Source organism: Jaculus jaculus, chromosome 17 (genome assembly GCF_020740685.1).
Source record: "Jaculus jaculus isolate mJacJac1 chromosome 17, mJacJac1.mat.Y.cur, whole genome shotgun sequence".
Classification (NCBI taxonomy): domain Eukaryota; kingdom Metazoa; phylum Chordata; class Mammalia; order Rodentia; family Dipodidae; genus Jaculus; species Jaculus jaculus.
In genome coordinates this window covers 42,495,859-42,506,340 of record NC_059118.1, presented here as the reverse complement: position 1 = coordinate 42,506,340, position 10,482 = coordinate 42,495,859, and the positions used below count along the sequence as shown (strand labels likewise).

General features: G+C 37.8%; 2 pseudogenes; one reads left to right on the top strand and one right to left on the bottom strand.

Annotated features, from left to right (window-relative positions):
* Positions 1-5,077: 5,077 nt before the first annotated feature.
* LOC101596340 lies at positions 5,078-6,111 on the bottom strand (annotated as a pseudogene).
* Positions 6,112-6,795: 684 nt separating this feature from the next.
* Positions 6,796-7,311, top strand: LOC101607368 (annotated as a pseudogene).
* The last annotated feature ends 3,171 nt before the right edge of the window (positions 7,312-10,482 follow it).

The window sequence follows — 10,482 nt, the reverse complement described above, 5'->3', positions numbered from 1 at the left end:
AATGTTTCCTGAGCTTTGGAGGAAGTGGTAGAAATCTCCTTTGGTATTGAGCTCTTGACAGCTTCTTCTTTTATGATTTTATTTCTTTTCCAAGATAGAGTCTCAGTCTAGCCCAGGCTGACCTCAAACTCACTCTGTACTCCCAGGATGGCCTCAAGCCCACAGAGATTTGATGGGTTTTGAGTCTCCTCAGTGTTTTCAATTAATTTCCATAGAGACTGTTCTCTAGCTAGCTGTGAAAGCAGCACCTACATTCATTCATCTACTTTATCTGAAATGTTCCCTGAGCCCTAGAAGGTATCATAGAGATGGCTTGTCTAGTCCTAAGCAGTGGGATTTCTATTCTTTTCATTCTGACCAGTTTTGGGTCTTCCAGGATATTCACCATCATCTGTAAACGATGCTCATTCCCAGTATCAGAGATGGGTCACCTGACAAAGTGAGCTGTTGCTTTTCAGGAAGTTCCATAGCTCCCCCTCCCCCCCCCCCCCCCCCCCCCCCCGCCAACAAAACATTACAGTTCATTGCCAAAATGTTTGGTTATTCTACATGCTACATGGTAAGACCCTATTGCTGAAGACACCACAGGCTGAGGTTGAAGGACACTAAGAAGTCCATCTGGAACTGAGATGGAAGCTATCTCCCTGCTGGATAGCTATCCTAGTGCTGTCTATAACTATATGAGCTGCTGTGTGAGGAAAGTCATCATCAGCATGACCAGTGGATCCTGAAAGTTACTAAATCACACATTAGGTGTGATGAACCCACTGGTAAAATAATGGCACCTAAGTAATGAGGGTTATCAATTGATATCTGATTGGATATGAACTCTGCTCAGTGTAAGATGGTTGATACTGATAATTGAATCAAATGCCTATGACCCGGAAAGTAATAGACTCTAGAGAAAAGCTTCCGGTGTTCTTTGGATAAATGGAGATGTTATGCCCTTAAAAAACCCTTGTGTTTCTGCCCTTTGATTAAAGCTCTCATCTTTGATTAGAGAACCTTGTTTATAAAAAAAATTGGGGCTGAAAAAATGGGTCAGCAGTTAAAGGTGCTTACTTGCAAAGCCTGATGACCTGGGTTTGATTTCCCAGTACCCACATAAGGACAGTGCTCAAACTGGCACAGCGTGTCTGAAGTTGTTTACAGCACAGGAGCTCTGGCAGACCCATTCTTTCTGTCTCTCCTTTTCTCTCTTTCTAAATCAAATAAATACTAAGCATATATTTATTGACAATGTGCATAAATGTAGACAATATGTTATGCTATAATCCCCTCTCACCACTTTCTCTTTTCCTCCTTCCAATGTACTTTTTTTTGGGGGGGGTCAATCCCCTTCCAATGTATTTTTTTTTCTAATAGTCTCTCTTTTATTTTGATATCATCAATTTTTCCCTGTTCCTTGTATAGATAGTGTCAACCACTGCGAGATCTTGATTTTAAGGCCAGTTTATGTCTGGAGGACAGCATTGCAAATGCTCCTCCGCTTTATTTAAACCACCTGTTTGCAATGGTACTCAGTTTTGGATGTGATAGACAGTTGAGGATGTGATAGAGATGTTTCACTTAGACCTGAATGAACTGCTGTCACTTCTCAGTACTTTCGGTGAGCTTTGAGTCACCCCAGTGGTCTGAAAAGAGAAACTTCACTAAAAACAAATGAGAATAGCATTAATATATGGTCATAAACATAAGTATTTAGAGGTTACAGACAACAGTAAATATAACTGTCAAAAAGAAATACAATGAGTATTTTTACTCTAATGTTTTAGTTGATTTTTAATTGTTACTTGGGAATACAGAGTATCTTACAGGTTCTTAGTCTTATAGATAAAATAATCTAAGCACAGATACAGAAGGAAACTTGAGAACAATTTTACTTGAGTTTGAGAAAACAACAACAACACAAAAGCAAAAGCAAGCCCAGGCAAGCAAGAGATGTCCATAGTGCCTGAGAGGAGAGAGATAGGTAACAGGATGAGAAACTATCATGATTTCTGAATTGGAGATAAAGAAAGCAGGCAGGCTTGGCAATGGAAATCTTTGTAAGAGGGAGACAGACTTGCAAATGGTCTACTTTATGTAGCAGGCTTAGCAGTGAGAGTCTATAAGCAAACACAATGGAGAAGACATTTATGGACTACATACATATCTCAATAAGAGAATAGTTCATTCTTCCCATTTTTAAAAACATGTCTTCAGGGGCTGGAGAGATGGATAGTGGTTAAGGCACTTGCCTGTGAAGCCTAAGAACTCATGTTTGAATCTCTAGGTTGCACATTAGCCAGATACACAGTGACAAAAGTGCACAATGTTGCACATGTACACAGGGGACACATGCATCTGGAGTTTGTTTGTGGCAACTGAAGGCCCTTTCCCTTTCTTATAGTAAGTTACCAGGGACACAGGAAACAGGGCTCAAAGCTGATTCTGGGGTATCTGTCTTCAATGACCTCTAAGCCTGTTCATGTCTGACTAGCATCTAACACCACTGTGTTCATGGATTCAGTACATAGTGACTAGCACCATATATCGAAATTAGCGTCACTGAATTTCTGGGGAATTGAACCTGGATCCTTTGCCTTCACAGACTCATGCCTTTTTTTTTTTTTTTTTTTACTTTGACAAACTCAGAAAATTAACTGGAAAGGGTATCTTTAGAAAAGCATATAATTTTCTAAGTTTTAGTCATTATAATTTTTACAACTTCATAGAAATATAATTTTCTTTTGTTCCTCCAAACAATTTAGCAAGGCAGAAACATGAGGTGTTATCATTATCAAGTCATGCAAATTTTAGAAAAAAAATGACTTTTCTAAAAAGTTTTATTGATTGGGCAAAATTCAATTTTTCTTTTAATTTTAAGTGCTCTTTTTTTCTTTTTTCTTTTGGACAGGATCTCCTTTTAGTCAAGACTGACCTGGAATTCAATATGTAGTCTCAGGCTGGCCTCAAACTCATGGTGATCTTTCTACTTCAGCCTCTCAAATTCTGGGAGTAAAAGTGTGTGCTACCATGCCCAACCTTAAATGCTGTGTTTCTATTTAAAAATGTTCAAATTTGTTTATTTGTTTATTTGAGATAGATAGATGGATATATAGAGAGAGGCAGACTGGATTTGCCAGGGCCTCCAGCTTCTGCAAATGACTTCGGATGCATATGGCCAACTTTGTGCTGGCTTACACGGGTCCTGGAGCATTGAACCTGGGTCCTTTATTTTTTCAGGCAAGCACCTTAACCACTAAACCATTTATCCAGCCCAAATATTCTATTTTTAATTTATTATATGATCAGTTTTCATTTTAACATATATTGCATGGACCAAAAAATGTATTAGCTTAAAGTACTTAGTAGTTAATCTTAGACAATTAATCATTCTTTCTGTTTTGTTCTATAAATATGCCACCATAAGTGGAGGGAGAGGGTTATCATGAAAATACTTGAATATGAACTTGGGATTTGACTCCAGCTGGGACATATGGATGCAACTTTATAAAATTTTTGTGTAAAGTTCAAATAAATAACATAAGTAAAAAAACAAATGAGGCACCAGGAAATCTGTGTGAAGCTAGTAAAACATTTGGTACCATTATCTTCTCATCTTTACAATGGAACTGATTATATTTACAGGACAGACTTACACTGAGAATGAAGGGAAAAGCACATGAATCTGAAAGTTTGATGATATAGCTTGTGTCCAAATCCTGACATGTTGGCAGGTGACTTATTGGGCTATCTATATTTTACCAGGACATTACTATGTTCAAAATCATTCCCTGATTTCATAATAGATAATAAAAGTTTATTATTTGTAATGCTATCCTTTTAAAAAATATGTAGATCTGTAACCAACTCTGAGTTGTAACATTTTTGTGTGTGTTTATAGTATATGTGTGTGTGTGTGTGTAATATGTGCAGATATGCATGCCCTTTATGCACATGTGTAGTCTAGAGGAGTATATTGTCATGTCTCCTCTATCCCTCGCCCATGTATTTACTTGAGATGGAATATCTCTCTGAACCCAGAGCTGATATTATCAGACAGTCTGGTTGAACAGTGAGTCCCAACAATTCTTTAACCTCCATTCTCCACAGGGCTTGGATTCTCCCTCATGCTTGGATGACAAGCTCTCCTACTTGCTGAGCTATTGCCCCAGTCACTGTTGTTTGATGAGACAGAGTCTCACACTGTGGCCCAAGCTGGTCTCAAATGCACAGTTATCTACCAATTGCTTTGGTCTCCCAGGTGCCGTGATTACAAGTATGACCCAAACACCCAGTTCCATACTTTTTTTTTTAACATACTTTTGTTAATTTTTATTTATATATTTGACAGTAACAGAGAAAGAGGTAGATAAAGAGAGAGAGAGAGAGAATTGGTGCACCAGGGCTTCCAGCCACTGCAAATGAACTTCAGATGCGTGTGCCCCCTTGTGCATCTGGCTAACGTGGGTCCTGGAGAATCGAGCCTCGAACCAGGGTCCTTAGGCTTCACAGGCAAGCGCTTAACTGCTAAGCCATCTCTCCAGCCCCAGTTCCATACTTTTGAAAGACTATATTCTAGATAAATTTTGTGGCAGAATCATGCCAGATGACTTAAGATTATATTAATTTCATGAAATGTTATTTGGCCATATGTGCTACTTACTAATTAGATAGAATTTTAATACCTTTTTTTAATTCATAAAATTTCATGAAGTTGTATGTCTAATGTGATACAACTCACTCTTTAAAGCTCATTTAGGCATTAAAAATGGTTTTTGGACTTAATTCATAAATAAGAATGTGTGAAGAGAGGTTATCTTCTTTTAAATCACACATGACAGCTTTTGTATAAGTAGCCATTTGTTTTTTAATCAGTTTGAACTTTAACCTCTTTCTGGAAGTTGTAACTAAAAAATGTCAAAACAAGAGTCCTTTTTTTTCAAACCATACATTTTTTATTGTTAAGTAATAAAGAGGTATCAAAAGCAAAAATTACAGGGTAAGACTTAACACAACTACTTCGAGCATCAAAGGAAGTGAAAATGGAACTTGGCATTGGGCAGTAAAGTATGAATTAATGAACCTGGGTAGGACAAGGAAAGGGAGAACAACAGTGAAAATGTGCTGAAGATTCTAGGGGAGTGAATCTGGTGTAATTTTGATCTTGGACAAACGCCTAGGTAAAGAAACAATCGGTAAGATTTCTAAAGCCTGCTAGGTGCTTAAGAGTCATCCTCGCCATTGCCTCTGTCTCTGTCATCCTCTCCTTCCTCAGCCTCTGTTTCATCATCTTTGATCAATTCCAGCTGGTCTTCTCCCCGATCTTCATTATCATCATCATCCAGAAGATCTCCCTCCTCAGCAGAGTTGTCTGCACCTGCCTCGACTCCACCTTCACATTAGTCTCATCTTTCTTCACAGAGGTACTAGTTTGCTCTTCTTCGGTCTTCTCATTCTTTACCTCTACTGGGGTTGATAAGGACAAGTCTGCTTGTTTGTTCTGTTCCTTTTCTATTTTTTCCAAGCTTTCCAGTAGAGAATTCACTTTTTGTTTTATCTGGGTAAGTTCCTTCTTAATGACTGGAAGGTCATCTCCTTTTAACTTTCCAGACTTAGTAGATGATCCTTGCTGTCCACTCTTAGAATTAAAGCCACTTTTGCCCCTTAGTGAAGTGTTTCTGGATACCTGCTGGAGTTAGAGGATACCACAGCACAAGCAATAGGAGGAGGAGGAACACTTGCTGAATAACTGTACATCCTGTCGTAATAATCACGCTGAAAGTCATAATCCAAGTTAAAGGAGGAGCCGTACATCTCCTCTGCAGATCATTTCACACCTGCTTTTCCTCCGTTCACTTTTGGCTCTGCAGCCAGATTAATATATAAAACCTGGCCAGCAATCATCCTCCCGTTCTGTCCTGCTACAGCAGCTCGGGCATTTCTCTCATTAACATACTGGACAAAGGCAAAGCCCTTATGAACAGAGCAGCCAACAATTTTGCCATACTTTGAGAAGATGACCTCCACATCAGACTTCTTGACCACAAGAGTGTTGAGATTCCCAATGAAAACACGGGAATTCATAGAGCGAGGATCTGTCTTGTTGGTAATATTGTTAGCCATTTTCTTTGAAGTTAAGGTTCTTCACAAAGCTGAAAAACATCACCCAGGAAGGGTGTGCCAGGACCCCCTGGCTCCAGGTCATCCTGGCTGATGTTGCTCCAGGCTGGGCATCCACCTTGCTGAGGCTTGTGGTTTGTGAGGGGTAGTGTACTGGCAAAGCAGAATGGGATTCAAGGTAAACAAGACGAAGATGGCTTTCTGGGGAAACGCCATCACCATTCTAGGTGTTAAGTAGTACCACACACATTTTATTGCAGCACAGTTTAAAAATTTAACAAATGAAAGATTAAAAATTAAAAAAAAAAATAAAATAAAAAAATTAAAAATACAGAAGTCCAGAAATGCTCTAAAACAGTTAAGTTAAAGATCAGGAAAAATAAGGTCATAGACTTAACAGCCAGTAAAATTATTTCCAGTTTGGGGAAGGGGTTGAGGGCAAAGGTGGGGTTGAGAGAGAAAAGGTTTACATGATTGATCAATCTACTTAAAAATGCCAACGCCTTCACTTTCTTTTCCAAGATAAAAAACTTCAAAGTCAAATCCGGAGGCTGAAGAAATTCTTAACATTCAGAAAAACTCTTTTAACCGGGTTAAAAAATCATCATTTAGCATCATCATCATCACCACCATAAGTATAATAATAACTAGTAACAATAATTAAAAGGAAATCAGGCTGCGCGGAGGATGGAAGTGGGTGTCCCAGCCATTACCTGGTGCCTCGCCAGCAGCGAAGATGGACCGCGAGCAGGTGGGCAGCGCGCAGGCCCGGGAAGCCGTCTCCGCGGCAGGGGTGGCGGCCATGGCGTTCGTGGACTCGGCGCGCCAGATGAGTAATGAACGAGGATTTGAAAATGTAGAACTGGGAGTTATAGGAAAAAAGAAGAAAGCCCCAAGGAGGGTCATCCACTTTGTTAGTGGCGAAACAATGGAAGAGTACAGCACGGATGATGATGAAGTTGAAGGCTTAGAGAAGATGTTTTACCTACAATTGATCCGGAAGAGGAAGAAGAAGAAAACAGGATGTCTGAAGAAGCAGAAAGACAGTACCAACAAAAGAAGATGCAGGCTGAGTCCACTGTGCAGACAGATCAACCAGAAACAGTAGTATTCAGTTCCTTTGTGAATCTTAACTTTGAAATGGACGAAGACTGTGAAATAATTACGGAAAACAAACAAAATCCAGTCTCTGTTCCACAGTAGAGTGACAGGACTATAAAACGTTTAACCCTAAACTTGTATGAGGAACTTTGCACATTTTCTGTTCAGTGGGACTTAAAACAGTTATTTACATTTTAAGTTACCTGGGAAGGGAAACTTATGTTCTAGCTATCAGAGTCAGATCTGAGGTTTGGGTATGTGTACTATGCTTTTACTACATGTCAATTTAGTGCTTTTTGTTTCTTTTGGTATTGCTGGGGATCAAGCCCATGCAAGGCCAGCACTCTTGTCACTGAGCTATACCCTCTGTGCAGTGCTGTAGTTTAAAATCTTTTCAAAAAAGCCAAGGATACTCTACAGCCCTAATCAATTAAGAGAGTTAAATTATTTATTATTTTGTATATTTAAGAAAACAAGGTAAGTTGTTGATTAATGATACTTGAAGCTGATTATCGTAGTTACAGATTAAAATGAGGGTTCCTTCCCAGATTTTAGTATGCTTTGCTTGCATTTAATATACCTAACCATTAACTTCACACTAAGGATGGTTCAATGAGTGTGTAATAAAAGATGCAAGATGGAAGCAGTTTGAAATTTCTTTCATCAAGAATATTTTGTGGCTGGGCGTGGTGGTGCACGCCTTTAATCCCAGCACTTGGGAGGCAGAGGTAGGAGGATTGCCATGAGTTCAAGGCCACCCTGAGATGACAGAGTTAATTCCAGGTCAGCCTGGACCAGAGTGAGACCCTACCTCGAAAAACCAAAAAAAAAAAAAAAAAAAAAAAAGAATATTTTGTGGAGCCAGGCCTTAAATCCTAGCACTCAGGAAGCTGAGGTAGGAAGATCACCCTGTTCAAGGCCACCTTGGGAAAATAGAGTGAATTCCAGGTCAGTCTGGGCTAGAATGAGACCCTATCTGGAAGAAAAAAAAAAAGTTTCAATTTACTATCCCTAATATTGATAGGCTTCCATTTAAAATTTATTTGAGAAAGAGGCAGAGAGAGGGAGAATATGGGTGCACCAGGGCCTCCAGCTGTTGCAAATGAACTCCAGATGCGTGCATCACCTTGTGCATCTGACTTACATGGGTCCTGGGGAATTGATCCTGGGTTCTTTGGCTTTGCAGGCAAGCACCTTAAGTGCTGTGGCTTCCATTTTCAATAAGAGTCACTAAATCTTATATTCTTTTCAATAGTTATTCTAGAAATATGTTTACTATTGTGTTTGTAACGTGTTGATACCTACTGATCACTTTTTAAGCTCTTCATGCATCCTATTATCAAAACAGCTAAGGGATGGGGAACTGGTGACAATATTTTGTCATTAACCATTTTGAAGTAGAAGTTGGACAGTTGAATCATTTGTCTATTTCCATATTTGATTATCTACTTAGGTTACAAATTTTAGGAAGCTAATTTTGAAAACAAAATTCTAAAATAATGTGTATAAAACCTTAGAAATTATCTATTTAACTTACTAATTTGTAACGAAGGGCTGGAGAGGTGGCTCAGCCATTAATGTGACGACCTGATTTGTAACTAAATGTAGGTGAAGAACCGTGTCAACAGTGTAGAGATGTTGATCTTAAAAGCTTTCTCAGACATTGATTATGTTAACAGCTTTCTAAAAGCATGAAGTTTTCAGTCTTCAATTTGTATAAACTGTACCTTAAAAATAACTCTAAGCATATAGATAGCACGTTTTGGAAATCTATCAATGAAATGTTTAACTGGAAGTTGAATTTTTTTTTAACTGAAAATTGAAACTTCAAGTCATAATTTTAGTTCACCTGAAATTTGGAGAATTTACCAAGAAAGAACTCTTCTTATGAGTCTTTAGTTCTATGGACTCATGATACAGTGATTTATAATTTGTGACAATAATCTTTTCATTCATGGACATAAGTACATAATTTGGTGCTTAATAGATTAATCTTCAGATTACATAATCAATGTCATATTAAATTATAGTTTACTAACAGCTGTAAGGCCTGCTGGCCTAACTTCTTCCCCATTTGTTTTTGACTTTGAAATAGTACCAACTCAGATAGGATTTGATTATAAAATGAATGCAGGTTTGTCCAAAGGTGGTCTCTTCCCCTTTAAAGTTCTAGTATGTAAAAGTTTACCTAGAAACTTCATCACAGCAGAAGGAAGATAAGTGATTTATGAAAATTTAATGTTTCTTGAATTTTATTTTTGTTGTTTGTCCCAAAGTAGCCAGTTTGTAATGTTTATAGTTGTTCACTGTGCCTTAAATTTTTTATACTTTTTTTATGCAAACTATAAAATTTCCCACAAATGCAAAAAAAATAAAAAAAATAAAAAAAATAAAATAAAATAAAAAAATAAAAGGAAATCAGCGAAAAGTCAGGAAAAATGTTAAAAAAATTATAATAACTTACTGTAGCTGAAGCTCAAAAAGTCTCACTGAAAAAAATAAAAAAATAGGCCAGATTAGGAAAACTGGAGGTGCAAAAATGTTAAGTCAGTAATGTTCATTTATTTTTTTTTTTCCTTTTCCAAAAGCAGTTTCAACAAAAACCGCAGGTTAATGATCTCAATAAATAGCAGACAAGCAAAGCCCTTTCCACATCAATTAATCTTAAAAATACACGAGAAAGTAGAGAGGTCAGTTTATGAGGCTCCTCTAACCTAACTGCTGCAGAAAAAAATAGAAATTTAAAAAATTACATCTTAAATCCAGGTCCCATTTCTTTTTTGGAAACAATTTTAAAAAACACCTGTACATTTGCTGTAGTGCACACCAAGTTGCATCACCATGTTTAAAATGTCTATAAAATCAGTTTTGGAATGGGAATGTGTGTGTTCTGGAAGGGTGGGGAAGGGAAGTTAAAAATCAAAGCTGAGCTCCAGTGAGTAAGGATGGGGTTCACCTTGCTGCCCAGAGTGAAGGAGATGAGATTCGACCCTGAATCTCCTACTCGGGAGTCCTACGTGAAGAGACTGGGCAGGCCAGAGATGCGCACACAACCATCCTGACTTCGTCACTTCACAAAATCAAGAGTCTTATATATATAATATACTAGGCAGTAATTAGTTTCCATTCTTGGCTGTATTTATGAATATCATAAATATATTTTTGAGTCAGTAAAATACACAATAAATGAATAATTATTGAGAAACTAAAAACAAAACCATCTTTTATATAAAATGTTGCTGTTTAAGTAGGGACCAGTGTTAAAAGAAAAAA